Source organism: Ictidomys tridecemlineatus, chromosome 3 (genome assembly GCF_052094955.1).
Source record: "Ictidomys tridecemlineatus isolate mIctTri1 chromosome 3, mIctTri1.hap1, whole genome shotgun sequence".
Classification (NCBI taxonomy): domain Eukaryota; kingdom Metazoa; phylum Chordata; class Mammalia; order Rodentia; family Sciuridae; genus Ictidomys; species Ictidomys tridecemlineatus.
Window position 1 is genome coordinate 64,176,913 of NC_135479.1, and position 16,781 is coordinate 64,193,693.

The 16,781-nt window shown below is 42.1% G+C and overlaps 1 protein-coding gene across 1 annotated transcript in view; it reads left to right on the forward strand.

The window, feature by feature from the left end:
* The window catches only part of LOC101959776 (potassium inwardly rectifying channel subfamily J member 12), a 72,382-nt gene extending 58,378 nt beyond the window's left edge, over positions 1–14,004 (forward strand). Inside the window, exon 3 of the transcript XR_013436426.1 lies at positions 13,562–14,004. The gene's annotated coding sequence lies outside the window, so the exon portion shown is untranslated. The remainder of the gene's footprint in view (positions 1–13,561) is intronic.
* The last annotated feature ends 2,777 nt before the right edge of the window (positions 14,005–16,781 follow it).

The window sequence follows — 16,781 nt, forward strand, 5'->3', positions numbered from 1 at the left end:
GTCCTGTCTCTGGATTTTCAGGCAGAGACCCTGTTGCCTCAGGGGGCAGCTATGCCTCCTGTGTGGTTCCTGCAGTCCATTTAGCATGTAGTTAGAACATTCATGGACAATAGAATTCTAGTTCTTGAGCAAACGTTTTCTTCAGGCCCATTCCCCTAGGTAGGTAGCCACTGCGTACAATGGTCCACTTACAGACTTCTTTGATATTACAGATACAAAGAAATAAGAAGAAAGGTGAATACAAACTAAGTACAGTCTTGAAATGATTTGCTCTAAGAGGTTTCCAGGTCTACAGCACATAAACCCTTTAAATATCACATTGATTACAAAGCACATCGGAATGTTCTTTGGCTATTATCCAATGAGAAGTCCAAGGCCTACACAAGACTCCAGGCAGTGCCAATAAAACCTTGCATGGCAGGCAGAGAGCCACAGGGACACGAGGGCCCCCAGAGCAAATATAAAAAAATTATACTTTTTACTTATCCTTCTACTGCAACTAGGAAAACGCTGAAAAACAAGAGCAACAGGGCACAAGAGCCCCCAAAACTGATATTTTTATGCCATCTGTAAAATGTGCCACAAACTATTTCTAATAAAGACATGCTATACAGACGCAGCATCAGACCAACAGATCCACGTGGAAGAACAAAACATCAGCCAACATTCCCAATTAGGTCTGCAAGTTTAGTATATGTTCAGGGTATTGTCTCAAATCATCGGGGGAAAGACGACCTTTGAAGTGACTGGTGCTGGGAAAACTAGAAGACCATCCTGGATGACATAGGTCCAGAGATCACATTCTATGCAAAAATAGATCTGAAATTTAAAGGTGGAAACTGAAACCATGTAAGAACTAAAAGCAAATGTATGTAATCCTGTGAAAATCTGGGTATAGAGGAGGTTTTTCTAATTATGATGCAAACATCGGATGCATTCAAAGAACAAGTCGAAAATTTCAATGTAAATGTTAAGCAAAAATTTTTACATGGTCTAAAAAACCCCACCATAAATGAAGTAAAAGTTTAAGTAAGAAATTGAGAGACAAGAGGCTGGGGTTGTGGCTCAGCGGTAGAGCGCTTGCCTTGCATGTGTGAGGCACTGGGTTTGATCCTCAGCAGCACATAAATAAAAAAATAAAGATCTATTAAAAAAAAGAAATTGAGAGACAACAATTGTAACACATAGGTGGAAGTTTAATGTGCCTGATATTTAAAAAGGGCTCTTAAACCAGAAACTGTAATTGCTAGATGAAAACTAGAGGAAACACTTCAATCGATAGGCACACGCAGTGACTCTCTAAATAGGACTTCTGTTGCTCAGAAAATAATAATGTGACCCAATAAATGGGATGGCATCAAATTGAAAAGCTCATCCCAGCAAATGAAACAATGATACAAAGCGAGAATCTACAGGAGAAGAATCTTTGCCAGCTACTCTTCCAACAGATGATAAATATCCAGAATATAGAAAGAACTCCCAAAACTCAACACCATAAACAAACGAGCAAACAAACAACCCAAGCAATAAATGGGCAAATGAACCAAACACTCTTCTCAAGAAGTACAAATGGCCAACAATTATATGAAAAAACGTTCAACATCTTTAACCATCAGAGAAATAAATACAAATCAAACTGCACTGAGTTTCTCTCTCACTCTAATCAGAATAACTGTCGCCAAGAATACAAATAACAATACGCACTGGTAAGGATGCGAGGCACACAGAACTCGCACACATGGGTGGGAATGAAAATTAGTACCACCACCGTGGAAATCAGCATGGAGTTTCCTCAGAACACTAGAGATAAAACTATCATATGACCTAGCTATACCACTCTTTGGTATTTCCCCCAAAGAATTAGAAAGCCTACTTTGGAGATACATGCATACCCATGTTCATTGCAGTACAATCAGAATAACAAAGTTATGGAATCAACCTAGGTGTCCATCAAAAGATGAATGGAGAAAGAAAATGTGACACACACACACACACACACACACACACAATGGAGTTTTATTCAGCCATTCAGCCATACGAGAATATTAAATTATGGCATTTGCAAAAATGGACGGAACTGGTGAACATCAAGTTAAGCAAAATGAAACCAGACTTGGAAGACAGTGTTGTATTTTCTGCCTTAAATGTAAAAGGGAGACTATTAGTGTAGAGAAAGGAGATTAGGAGAAGGAGGGAGAGAGGGTAAGAGGAGGTAATCAAAGGCTTTGACCAAAACATGTTAAGAAGCATGTATACCACAACGAAACCCACAATTCTATATAATTAATAAAAATCAATTGTAGGAAAGTTAAAAAAAATAAACAAGCCAGGCACAGTGGCTGTGATCCCAGCAGCTCGGAAAACTGAGACAGAAAGATTGCGAGTTCAAAGCCAGCCTCAGCAAAAGTGAGATGCTAAGCAACTCAGTGAGACCCTGTCTCTAAATAAAATACAAAATAGGGCTGGGGATGGGGCTCAGTGTTAGAGTGTCCCTCAGTTCAATTCCTTGTACCCTTCCCCCCCCCCAAAGAAACAAAATTTAGAATAAACTATTTGTACTTACACTTTTCATGTTTAATTCCATGAGGAAACACTTTGTACTCTACCCTCCAGCTTCTCTAAATCAAAGTCATTAAAATAAATCCTGGTCAGGTGCAGTGGTGCGCACCTGTAATCCCAATGTTTTGGGAGGCTGAGGTAGGAGGCTTGGAAGGTTGAGGTTAGGCTCTGCAACTTAGTGAGACCCTGTCTCGAAAATAAAAAGTAACAATGATTGGGGATATAGCTTAGTGGTAAAGTGCCCCTGGGTTCAGTCCCTAATACAACCCCCTCAATCCTGCAATAGTCTGGTATTTTTTTAAAAAAAAAACCCTCTTAAAATCAACAGAAAAATAAAATAGAGGGCTGAGGTTGTGGCTCAGTGATAGAGCATTTGCCTGGCATGTGTGAGGCACTGGGTTCGATTCTCAGCACCACATATAAGTACATGAATAAAATAAAGGTTCATCAAGAACTTAAAAAAATATTTTAAAAAATTAAAAAATAGAAAAGTTAGTAAGAATGGTTTTCATAGTATCTTTGAATACTGACAGCTCAGATGCAGGGTGTGGCAGGGGAGAGAAGGAAATCTGACTTTGGTGGCCAATGGGTGCCTTGGCTGACTAGTGTGACCCAGGATGAATTGAGGCCTCATTTATTATCCAAGCTTCCTGCTGAGAGGCAGGGTCGTGGCCCCACAGCGTCAGCTGGGCCTTATAGAAAAGGGTGGGAAGACTCACCTTGCTCAATTCTTGCCCAAGACGGAAGACACTAGCCCCTGGTCATGGCTGTCTCTTGGAGCTCTCTCTTTGGGATCCCTGAGATGCCATGTAAGAAGCCCCGTCACCCCAAGGCCAGCCAGCTGGGCAGGCCAGGTGTAGGTGCTCTGGTGACAGCCGTCTAATCTTGTGAAACCAACCAGACATCCCCAGAGACCATAAAGCATCTCCGACTGGGGCCATGTGGGCAGAAGAACCTTGTTGGCAAGACATGAGATTCCTAGAAGCATTCTTGGTGTGACAATTTATCCGGGTCTCCAGAAAGACATGCAAGTATTGCAACGGCTGAATTTGTCCCTTGGAGAAAATAGTATGATGTATGATCTTATTAAAGGCCATGGGAGAGACTTGAAGGCCCGATTCTCCTGTCTATCAATTACAAACATAGAGATCTTCCATTTATTTAGAACTTTTCAGGAAATTTGCAGGAGAAACTGCCACTGATCACATTTTGGAATGAGGGCTGGGGGTGTGGATGTAATTTCTTAATCAACACATTTATTTGCAGGGTTAAGCCTGTCAAAGAATTCAAAGGGGGGTGGGGGAGGTAGGACCATATAGAATCGAAGGTTTTCGTGATGATCTCCATTGGTACCGAGAATGTATCAAGCTGCCTTATGTCTACTCAGTGGGTTGGAGTCTAGCCCCCACCCTGTTTTTTTTTTTTAATTTTTTAGTTGTAAATGGACACAATACCTTTATGTATTTATTTTTATGTGGTGCTGAGGATGGAACCCAGTGCCTCACGCGTGGTACGTGAGCGCTCTGAATCTGAGCCACAGCCCCAGCACCCTCCCCACGCTGTTTTTGATCAGGGAACTTTGACTTTGTGCTTGCTTATGGTTACTTGGCACCCGCAGTATAAACAGAGAAAAGAAATGAACCCTGACTCGTGTTCTTCAGGGAGAGATGGAGGGAGGTGAGGATGGGGGGTGTGAAATAACACACTCATGACCCCAAGATTGACGTTTTTTTCTGGGGAGTCCCCCCCGGCACCAAAGATTTGGCTCTACTTTGGTCGTACGTTTTTCTAAGCTCCCTGTGAGAGTCACAGGTTGGAGAGAGTATTTTTGATCTTTCTCTCTTCCCTTCCCCTCCTCTCCCTTCTTTGACCCCTGGCTTCGAGCCTGCTGGGCAAGTGCTACCACTGAACACCATGCCCAAACCCTATTTTTATTCTTTTAACTACTAATATCAATCATGATAAGCTTTTGGCTGGGTAGGATGACACACACCTGCAATCCTAGTGCTTGGAGTAGCTAGAGCAGGTTCTAGGCCAACCTAGGAAACTTAGTGAGACCCTGTCTCAATCAAAAAATAAAAACGGGGGCTGGGGCTGTAGCTCAGCGGTGGAGCGCTTGCCTAGCACATGCGAGGCACTGGGTTCGATCCTCAGCACCATATAAAAATAAATAAATAAAATAAAGGTATTGTGTCCATCTATAATGAAAATTATTAAAAATAAATAAAAATAAAAAAGGACTGGGGATGTAGCTCTGTGGTAAGGCACTCCTGGGTTTAGTCCCCAGTACAAAACAAGCAAACAAACAAAAGATGGTGATTTTTTATTTTACTGACTTTTTAAAAAAAAAATTATGGTTGCATCACTTAATGATGCTTCTGTCAACGACTGATCCCATAAGATTATCTAACTTAGTGACTCTGGAGCTGTGGTAGGTGGTGTAAGCACACTCTAGGATGTTCACGCAACAACCTGTTTCTCATGCTGTGTCCCTGTGGTGAAGCAGTGTGTGACCGTATTTAATTTTGTCTCCGTTCACGGCAGCAAAGTTTTGAACAGACGCCTTGCCTGTATCGAATTTTATCTTGTTCTGTATCTTCCTCTTGCATGAATGAATCTAGTTATGCTGTATTAAGTTTTTCCCTGTATTGATCACGTGATGGAGCATACCTTCAATGAAATCACAGCAGCATTTGTGCATGTTGAAGGAAGAATGGGTTTTCCACGGGCGAAGGAGACAGAAAATGTTAAGAGAAGTCAGAATGTTGTTAAATAAAGCTTGAAACAGTAAAACAGCACTTAACAAATTTTTTTTTCTTTAGTGCTGGGGATGAAACCCAGGGGTGCTTTACCACTGCATCCCCAGCAATTTTCATTTTTGAAACAGGGTATTGCTAAGTTGCCCAGGTGGGTGTTGAACTTGTGATCCTCCTGCCTCGGTCTCCTACATTGCTAGGATTACAGGCATATGCCCTTGCACCCAGCTATTAGCACATATTAATACAGAGGGTTAGGGGTATCTTTCTAGAAGGCATCTTTAGGGCTGGGGATACAGCTCAGTGGTAAAGGGCATGCCTAGCATACCTGAGGACCTGGGTTTGATACCCAGCAACACAAAAATAAAACAAAAAGATAACAACACACCTTTAATTATAAAGCTTTGATTTTGCCCCTTCTCTGAGTGTTTAAAAAAAGACTCCATTTCTCTGGTCGCTTGGACTTTCTTGGTTCTTTTCCTGAAGGTCTGTTATGGTTTAGATATTAGGTGTCCCCCAAAAGCTCAAGGAGAAAAGCTTGGGTTATGAGAGCCTTAACCTCATCCCGAATTAATTCCCTGATGGGACTGACTGAGAGGGGACTGAAGGTGAGTAAGGTGTGGCTGGAGGAGGTGGGTCCCTGGGGCATGCCTTTGGGTATATGTTTTGTATCTGGCTGGTGAAGTCTCTCTCTCTCTCTGTTGCCTGGTCATGATGTGAGCGGATTCCCTCTGCCACACTCTTCCATCATGATGTTACGCCTCACCTTAAGCCCTGAGGAATGGAACCAGCTGTCTAGGGACTGAGCCCCCGAATAAGCTTTTCTTCATCTACGATTGTCCTGGTCAGATCTTTTAGTCACAGCCGTGAAAAAGCTGATTAAACCAGGGCCACACTTACACGTTCCCCAGTGGGGCAAATCTTGGCTCCTGCTTGTGCCCCAGTCCATTCGGGGGGACTCCTAGGGAAGCCCCTTTCCTCTGTTTGTCCCGTCAACTGGGTCATTTGTTTTCTTGATTTTGTTTTTTTTTTCTTCGACGATTCTCATTTTGCCTCATCTTCTCCCTGCGTTTGTAATTTACACTTGGGAACATTTGTCAATGAGATAACATATTCCCTAAGGTGTATTTTTTATTTTCATCTCCATTTTAAAAGTACTTAATGGTCTCCCCATTAGCAGCAGCACATTGGGGAGATTTTCACTCTTCAAAGGCATGGAATATATTTTGCTTAATCGAGGACTTACTTCTAACTGCCCACCTATGTGTATCAGTGCCTGATGTTTTCTTTACTCACCGATTTTGTGTAATTCTTGCAGGATGAAAGGGCTCTTCTTGGAGACGAAGGGCTGTCTGAACAGGAAGTAGGGCGGGCCTTCTTCAGACGTGGGAGTGGAGGTGGGAAGCTGTCAGAATCAAAATGGAGTCATGGGTGCTAAGCTCTAACCAAAAAAATAAAATAAAATAAATAAATTAAAACAAGACAAAATAAAACAAAACCAGGAGGTTACGAAGGCGTGGATCTCACACACGTATGCTTGATACCAAGAACTATTCTGCCAGAACCAGCACCCTGCAGAGAGGCCACCACCACCTTACACAGAGATACTCTCCAGGACACCTGCCCAGGGCCATCTGTTCCACTGGCACCGCCCTCGTTATTAATCCTTGTGGCCGAGGATTACTGTTCCAAAATATCTGATCTCATCCTCCTCATTTCTGCCTTTGAAAACTTCCCCTCACCTCTTTGAAAATGTCCATAGTTTCCTGCAGCATGTGTACTCCTGGGGCGGCGCTCTGCTGTCCCCAAATCAATGTCATTATTCTTAGGAGACTCGGATGGTTGATTAGGTGGACGGACCCATGTGTGGGTCTCCTAAACTAATTCTTCTGAATGACGATGATGGATTACTGAAATGCTTCAATTAAAAATAAAACACACATCAGCGTATAGCTGAACTAAAGTGGAATGAGAACAGATGTGAGAGCCAAGTGGAGCCCAGGCTCCCACGTATGATACCATTCATCCATTCATGTCCCTCTAAGACCAGACTCTCTTGCCCGAAGCTGCTACCTTTGGAGTTCTCTAAAGTCTGCTCAGTGTCTGATCATGCAGAGATTCTTGATTACTCTAACGACTTACACGTTCCTAGAAATTTCTCTAGGATGGAGAAACTTATTCCTCACAGGGAGGCCCAGGGATTCTCTGAGTAGATTTGCTGATCCTATTCATTCAACAGTCAGGCTTCCGTTTGCGTGATTAAAAAAAGAAAATTTTTTTTTTTTGCATATATACTTCCTTTTGAAATATGTATCTCATTTTGTACTCCAGTGTGTAATTAAATGCAGGATATAGATAACAAATATAGATTTCGAGATAAGTTTTACATTCAAAATATGAACCATTATAGCTGGGCCTGGTGGCACACGGCTGGAATCCCAATGCCTTAGGAGGCCGAGGTAGGAAAATCCCAAGTTCAAGGCTAACATAGGCAAACTAGTGAGCCCTAAGCAACTTAGTAAGACCCTTTCTCAAAATAAAAAGTTAATAAAAACAAAAAGGTCTGGGATGTAGCTTGGTGTTAAAGCACTCCTGGGTTCAACCCAGTATCAAGAAACAAAACAAAACCCCCCCAAATCAAACACAAAAATAACCTTAAAGGGCTGGGGATGTGGCTCAAGCGGTAGTGCGCTCACCTGGCATGCGTGCGGCCTGGGTTTGATCCTCAGCACCACATACAAACAAAGATGTTGTGTCCGCCGAAAAACTAAAAAATAAATATTAAAATTCTCTCTCTCTCTCTCTCTCTCTCTCTCTCTCTCTCTCTTAAAAAAAATAACCCTAAAAACCCAAAACACAAACAATCCTCCCTCCGCCCCAAATAACAATCTTTCTAATGGTTAATGTTCCATCAACGAAAATAAGAACTTGTCAATTAACCCTTCTAGTGGTCTTTAGTTGTTTTAAAAGGAACCATTCCAATTAAACATGAATTGCTTTACAATTCATTTATGATTGACAAAAATAAGAGTTTGGGCTGGGTGTGAAATTACACCTGTAATCTCAGCTACTCTGGAGGCTGAGGCAGGAAGACTGCAAGTTCAAGGCCAGTCTCAACAACTTAATGAGACCCCGTCTCAAAAAATAAAAGGGACTGGGGATGCAGCTCAGTGATTGATAGAGTGCCCTAAGTTCAATTCCTGGTACAAAAAAAAGGGGAGGGGGAGTTTGGTAAGTCTGTAAAGTCACTGAATATGGAAGTTTGCAATTCGGGAAATTCGACTTTGTCAAATTTATTTGCAGCAAATTGTGATGCTGTGCTCAATAATGACTGGGTGGCATCCTACAGGGGCTTGCACAGGAGTACAATTCTTTCTAGATCTGAGTTAACATAATTGACACCTCATTTACTCATTATCAAAGTCACCGTCTGCAAAAACAAGTTGCAGATTAATACAAAGTCAGAGATGGATGTGATTCGATCTCTCTGTGGGCCTGACCCCTAAGTAGAATCCCCAAACCTTTTGAAGCAAGATATGGCTCTATAAAATTCCATCTAAGCATACTTTAAAGCGATATTGTTCCGTTTATCACCTTTTCCCCTCTGAAAACTCTTAATACAGAGGGAGAGAGAGAGAGAGAGAGAGAGAGAGAGAGAGAGAGAGAGAGAGAGAGAGAGAGAGAGAGAGAGAGAGAGAGAGAGAATTTGTGATTTTTCTGGGATGCATCGATCAATGTGAGAAGACCTGGTTCCTGACCTAGCTCTATAGCATACTTACTACTGGAGCCTGGACATTTTGCTGCACTTATCAATACATTTGTTTTTTTTTCTATTAGCAAGGAAAGATAAAGATGAGATCATTGGTTTAAACTTTCTGAAAAAAAAAGTAGTTTCAGATCTTGCGGGGACGGATACGAATCATGATTTTTGAGTCAGAGCTGTAGAGCTAGAGTGTCCTGCTTTCCTCACATCCTGACAATTCTCAGATGGATTCTCTTCTCTGTCTTCCTCAGGTTCCCCTCTAACCTGGTGTGGTGGCACATGCCTGTAAGTCCAGCACACAATGTGACTGGGAGACTTAGGTAGGAGGATTGCAATCTAGGAAGACCCTGTCTCAAAACATAAGGACTGGGGTGTGGCTCCGTAGAAAAAGCACCCCTGAATCCCAAGTATCAAGACAAAACAAAACAACGCCCCCCAAAAAACCCTAGAAACAAAAAAGCTTCCCTTTACTATATTTTGGATATGATTTGTCTCCCCAAAGTTCATGGAATAATGGTATATTGAAGTGGTGAGCCTTTAAGTGATGGTTAAATCATGGAGCATCACTCTTGGAAGGGGTTAATGCCTGTCTCCTGGGGTAGGTTAGTGCCCTCAAGAGCTGGCCCTCCTGGCCTCTTGCTTATGCACATACCTACCCGTTCTGCATGCAGCCAATTGGTTGCTTTCTGTTTCTTGCTGTGTTGTGAGGTAGCAGGGTGGCTCCCAAGATGTGGTTGCCTTATCTACCCTTCAGAATTGTGAACCCAGGTAAACTCATTTTGAAATAAAGTATTTCATAAAGGTGTTTTGTTATAGCATCAAAAAATGGACTAAGATACCCTACATCCACATGTGTCCTCGGCTTGAGGATTGACTGTCTCTTTCTAGAACAACTTTTGCTCATAGCTCACTGCAGGGAACAATCATGCGAAAAAATAAAATCTATTCATATTGTGTGCAAAGTACAAACATTGAGGTATTTTAAAGGAAAACATTTTCTAGTGTTGTCAGGTGCTGTTTTTAGACAATTTTAGAAAGTGGTTGCTTATGTGCTAGCAATAAACCTAAGACCTTCTCACAGAGTTCATTACTATGAATTTGCATGACATACCTTCTCTTGGGTGTCTCAGTGTGTAATTGTGGAAGATTGTGACTGTAGAATGCAGAAGCCACCCTTAGTGCTGAGGTTTCACATCAATCCCAACTCAAGATGGCCAACCGAGCAGATTTTTGGAGAGTATCAAAGTGGTGCCACTCAGGGTTTCAAACTGAGGGGAGATTTGTGTTCTCCCGGACCCTGTAGTTTTCCTTTAGCATCACAATAGAGGTTTGGGGTGTGTCTCAGTCCATTTTGTATTGCTATAACAAAGTAACGGAGACAGGGTGACTTATAAATAAATAAAAGAGGTTTATTCGATTCATGATTCTGGTAGCTGGAAAGTTTAAACATCAAGGCACCATGTGTGATTGGACCCCGCTCAGCTGCATTGCAACATGCAGAGAAGCAGAAGTGTAAGTGGGTGTGTGCAAAAAGGACCAAGTACTTGGGGTTGCCTGGCTTTATAACAACTCACTCTCAGGGTAAATAAACTAGTCCCAAGTGACATCACCCATTCATGCAGAAAGGCATTGATCTCTTCAGAGAGTGGTGGTTCCCATGACCCCAGACATCTCTTTAGGGCCCATCACCTCTCCAACACCATTACATTGGGGACCAAATCTTAGCACAAGTTTTGGTGGAGAAAAACTCTACTTAAAAACCATAGCATGGAGGTCGAGTCACCCTGAACACAGCAGCTAAGCTTCGTCTACCTGCCTTCCTGTGCATCTTATTACACATAACAACAAGAGAGAGGAGAGAGAGAGAGAGAGAGAGAGAGAGAGAGAGAGAATTTTTTTTTTTTTTTTTTTTTTTTTTAGTTCTCGGCGGACACAACATCTTTGTTTGTATGTGGTGTTGAGGATCGAACCCGGGCTGCATGCATGCCAGGCGAGTGCACTACCGCTTGAGCCACATCACCAGCCCCATACTTTTTATAATAGTGTCTATGAGCAGCATGCCCATCACCGAGCTCTGTGATGATGCATGGGAACAAAAACCCTCTCACCTCAACAACACCTCTCAAATGGGAAGGGATCTAATCCCTTGGTAAATTTCCCCTCCAAGGCTCATGTGAACCCTAGAACTTCCTGAAGATGAAATACATAAAGGTATTAATATAGAGAATTATCCCCCAAATAGGTTTTAGTGTATCCAACTCAGAGAAGACTGTGTGTGTGCATGAGTCTCTGTCATCCTCTGTTCAGGGACCCCCCTCCAATTACAGGGACCAGTGTCCTCTTGGCCTAGGAGCTATGATCCTGACCTTTCTGCTGCAAGGAGAGGGAAAGTCAGTCTATTAGCAACAAGCTTCCAAATTCAGAAGATCAAAAACAATCCTACATTCTCTATCCAAAAGAATCTCTTGATCAGTTTTTCATTTTCTGAAGACAAATTATTCAGCTTTCCTTTGGAACACAGTAGCCCAGAGAAAGGTGCCCAAAGAGAGTCCCAAAGCACTGTTGAATCGTGACATTTTGCCTTGGACGCATGATAGAATGTCTTCCTGGATCACATTGAGTTTGATCGCTCTGGAGACTGAGATGGGAAGCACACAGTGTCACCCTCACGTGACATACTTTCATCCTAACGGACGCTCTCTATTTTTTCCCTGCTTGGAAACTTCTTATAGAGCCTGCACCCAAACAGACTTCCAGGATAGTTTGGAGCTGATGCTCCTCACCCCTGACATGAGAGTCAGTGACTTCTGCCTCTGACTTGGATTACCAATGTGCCAGAAGCAGCCCCAGTAAATCCGTGTCCAGGACAAAGGCCGAAGGCATCCAGACACGGGATCTCCCCAAAAGTTGCTCTCAGCACTTTGTGCATGGACACTTTTCTATCCTGTCTGTAAAAAAAAAGTCTTTCTCCACATTTTTACTTATCCCTCTTTTTGACTGAGTAGGACATCATTTTGTGAATTTTCATACAAAAAAATTTTCATACCCTGTCTTAAAATAAAAAATATAAGAAGGGCTGGGGTGTAGCTTCATGGCAAAGTGTCCCTGGGTTCAATTCCCAGTACTACCCCTCTAAAAAAAATAAAAATAAAAATAAAAAAAGGAAAAAAAACCTGACAAAATTAACAAAAAGGGAAATATTTTATATTTGATGCTCAATCAATTAGATGGACTATGAACTTTATATAAACTTTTTAAAAATTTTTAGTTGTAGATGCACACAATACCTTTATTTTATTTATTTATATTTATGAGGTGCTGAGGAGTGAACCCAGTGCCTCATGGGTGCTAGGTAAGTGCTCTACTGCTGAGCTACAGCCCCAGCTCCCTCTTTATATAAACTTTTAATTGATAGAATATTTAAGAAACTACAAGTTTTAAAAAGGCAGGGTTTTTTTTGTGAGATGAAAATGACCAAAAATTATTAATAAGCAAGATATTGTAGGGTTCTGTAAAAAAAATGGTATTATACTCCACGTATTTAATTTGTATAAATGTTTCCTTTTGCACTTAAAATATAACCCAAACATTCTTGTTTTGGCTGCATTGAATTGAAGAAAAAGCTTTGTGTATCTTGCCACCTGCTGGCTGCATTTGTTCTGCTCAAAGACTTTGGTTTGGAAAACCGATTAGAAAATAGCTTTAAATACATTCCCCCCATCCTCCCCCTCCCTCTTTCTCCCTCTCTCTCCCCTCTCTCTCAGTACTGGGAATTGAACCCAGGGGTCTTCTACTACTGAGCTACATCCCCAAGCCCTTTTTATTTTTGACACAGTCTCACTAAGTTGCCCAGGCTGGCCTTGAACTTGCCTCCCAAGTCTCTGGGGTTGCAGGCATAAACCACCCCATCCGGCAATTAATTTCTTTCTTGTGTTTTTATTTAGGAAACCTTAACACACTGCCTTTATTTCATGTATCTAAATCTCTGGGTCTGTTGTTATGCTTTTTAATGTTGGTATTATTGGTAAAAATCTCTCGTGCACTTGCTTTGGGGCACAAGAGCAAAGGGAGACACCAGATAATTCCTCAGGAGCAGGCTGTGAAGTGCTTGCTTGTTGTGGTGTGGGTGAGGACAGAAGGAGTAAGATGCATGAAACTAACGGGAAAGGAAATTGGAAGGTTGGGTCTGGTTGCTTGGCTTTGGTGTTCTGGGTTTTTGTCTCAGGTCAGATTCACACAGTCTCACCCAGCGCCCTGCTGCCACCCTGCCACAGTGCTCCCCAGCAGCACCCAGCCATGATGGTGTCACTGGAGTTCCCTGGAGTGATGTGTCTGGTGACAGTGACTATAAGCACATGGGCCAGTCCTGAGAAGCGTTCCTGAGTTGAATGAGAAGAAGTGCACTTATTCCGTACCTTATTTATTGAGTGGAATAAATATTTTTAGAGATTTTTACATTCTAAAAATTCTTTTTTTCTTCCAGAGGCTGAGGCAGGTGGATCACTTGAGCCCAGGAGTTGGAGACCAGCCAGGGAACCCAGCAAGGCCCATTCTCAAAAACAAGCAAAAAAGCAAATCAACCCCCCAAACCCCAAAAAACTTCTTTTAATTAAGATATCTGAAATAAAACATAATTGAGGTTAAAAACCCAAGTACATTTCTTCTGGTATTGCCCAGAGGAGGAGAGTTTTGGGATTTTAGAGCAAGGGATTTGATAATAGGCCAATTATGATCAGGTCCAGAATTCAAAAGAAGAGCCAGTGAGAACGGATCTTGATGGGATTAGCAGGTGCTGTTAACAGAGGCGTAATCGTAAACGATAATGTGCAAGTATAATGCAAACGGTAGAGTAACTAACAAAACCATTAATGCTAGATCATTTATGTATATGTGAAAATTAACCAATTAAAATTTTATTGACATTTTTCATAGTGTCTGTGTTGGTTTATTAATACTAAGCAATGAAAACATTATTAAAATGTATCAATTACATTTTATTAATATAAATTAGGAATCATTAATGACACAAATAGAACTTTAAATTTTAATGAAAACAATATTATATAATGACTGATGTGTCAGAGTTTGACCAATTGCTAAACTTAAATAACATTGTAATGAAGTCCTTCCTAAGTTTCCTGGTAATATATATATAGGAAGTTACGTGAGGCATGGGTTGGCTATTGAAAAGTGATATTCCTTAAAATATCAGCTTCATCTAATTAGTGGGGACTTAAAAAGAATAAAAAAGAATGGGTTATTTCAAGTTATGCTTTAATGTGCTTTCATTTTCACCTTATAAAATTATTATCATTATTCATTTGATATTTTGAAGAAATTCTCAATATTGGTTAATATTTTCATTGAAAACTTGTTTTGTTTCACACAACGGCACATCATATATATATTATTTACAGGTTAAAAGGGACTTTGAATATTCAGTAATTGCCAACTAGACTACTGCAACATGAAGCTGGTGGTTGTATCATATTTGTTGTGTTAATATGATTGACTTTTAATTTCATGAAAACCACATGCATTTCAGTGTGCACATTTCATTTTATGTAATTTTGCATTCCAATCGTCTGCCCAAGTTTCTTCTGAACACTCATCATTCTATAGGGTGTGGCAGAGCATGGCTTGCAGCATTGCCAGACAACAACTCCCAAGTTGAAGTTTAAAGTACACATGATTTCCTTCTTTGTATGCCTACAATGTGAACCAGTGACCTATGTCATTCAGAAATTAAGAAAATTAAGAAACAAACCAGGGTGTGCTTTTTTTTTTTTCATATATACCCCTGGTTCTTTATAAAATGAACTGCAGTGAATTTTCCACATTTAAAAAATCATTTTAGAACAGCACTGTGTTTCACACTAGGTTAGAGAGATCTTTCACAAACATTTAGTCATGACTAACATCTTTCCTTGTTATTGTTCTTTTCAGGCAAATTAAAAAGCTAGAAAAGAAAGTCTGGGAAATAGGGATAAGTTGGGACCTTTTGTAGGAGCAAAAAAAAAAAAAGGCTTTCAGAGCCCCAAAACACAGAAATCCTATTGCCAAGAGAAACTGGTGTGGGGGGGTCTTTTTTGAAGAGTCAGTCCACTGGGCACCAGTACGAGGGATGTGCAGGCTCAACCTAGTCCTAGGTGTATGAGTGGATGGTGTCTGGGGGTACATGTGCAGCCTGCTCCTGTGGGACCTGGTGTGAGAGTGCAGGGGACCATTCACTGTTGCATCCCGCACACCTCACACATTCAAGTGTTGCTGACAGAGGGAGGAACTCTGTCTCTCTTGCCCTTCTACCCTCTGCCATAGGTAAGCACAGCCTTTCCCCCTTTTGGAGGATGCAACCCTTGCAGGACAACCAAACCTGCCACTGCCTTGATCACGGTACTTCACACTCTAGTACTGTGAGAAGACAAATTCCTGTTGTTCATAAATGTCTCAATCTCAGACATTTTGTTATAGCTGCACAAACTGACGGAGATGCACATTTATCTTCAGTGTTAAAGCCAGTTATGCTGTTTCTATTTTGATCACTGTTTTGGTGGTGGGAATGTTTTATGCAAAATGCTTTGGATGGTAGAAATGTCCACCTCATGTCAGTTTCACTTATTATTTGGACGGTTCTCGAATGTGCCATGGGGTAGCTACTGTGGCATGTGGACATGGGGTCCCTGCTCAGCCTCTCCTACTTCCTTACCTTCTCCATGGTGACATTTGGCAGTGAAGGAGGCTCCGCACTTCCCCATCTGAGTCTCGGGGACTTCTTGTGGTCTGGGGACTGGTAGTCCATATAGCAGAGGGAGAGGGAGGGGTTAGCAGCTGACGCTTCTAATGCAGTCTTACCAAGCCCTCCCCTGTTCCTTGGTGCACCGTCTTTCATGCACTTCAGAATGATAAATATGTTCAGCTACACGTGTTTTCCTGGTGATCTTTGGTTGCAACTTACTGAGTTGTATAAATAAAAGGGGTGGAGACCCCTCCAGTGGCTCTGGCCCCTCTAAGATATTAGGGGTTTCAATGTTTATGGGGAATGAGGGATTGCTATGATTATGGCTTGATCATTGTCTGCATTGCCAATGACCAGATGGTGATCAAGAGTGATTACTCTGGGATGTCCCCGTTGTGTGTTAGAGAGGGGCCATCCTAAGCAAGAAGGTGCAGGAGGGGTGAATCAGAGTGACCTAAAACTCAAAGATCTGGGTCCAATTTGGGGTCAGGCAAACAAGCAGAAAACAAGGGCCCAAGTAGGCATGAGAATATCTGCATCAGAAGGGATGCTGAGGCGGCATTCCCAAGTCCTGGGCGGTAAAGCCCAGGGATGGGAGCAAGATACTCGGGAGCTGGACTCCAGGGAGGAATAGGGTAGAAACCCTAGCTGCCTGAGCTTGGGTGGGGGAGGGAGCCATTGAGGGGAGCTGGGGGGACACCAATCCTGCTCTCCAGGGGAGACTCAAGTCCAGAGTTGAGTGGGGGAGAAAAGAGTTGGAGAGGCCAGGTCAGGGCCCCAGGAAGCCATGCTTTGTGCAAACTCAGCTTCAAGGAGGTGAGCCTTGAGGTGAACAGGCTAAGAGATAAGAGAACAGAGGCAGGTAGGGTAGAGACCCACAGGTAACTGAGGTCCAGTAGGGGATGGCAAAGGGAGGATAAGGGAGAAGAAGGGGAGAAGGCAACCACTAGCTCAGTTGCAGGGGAGA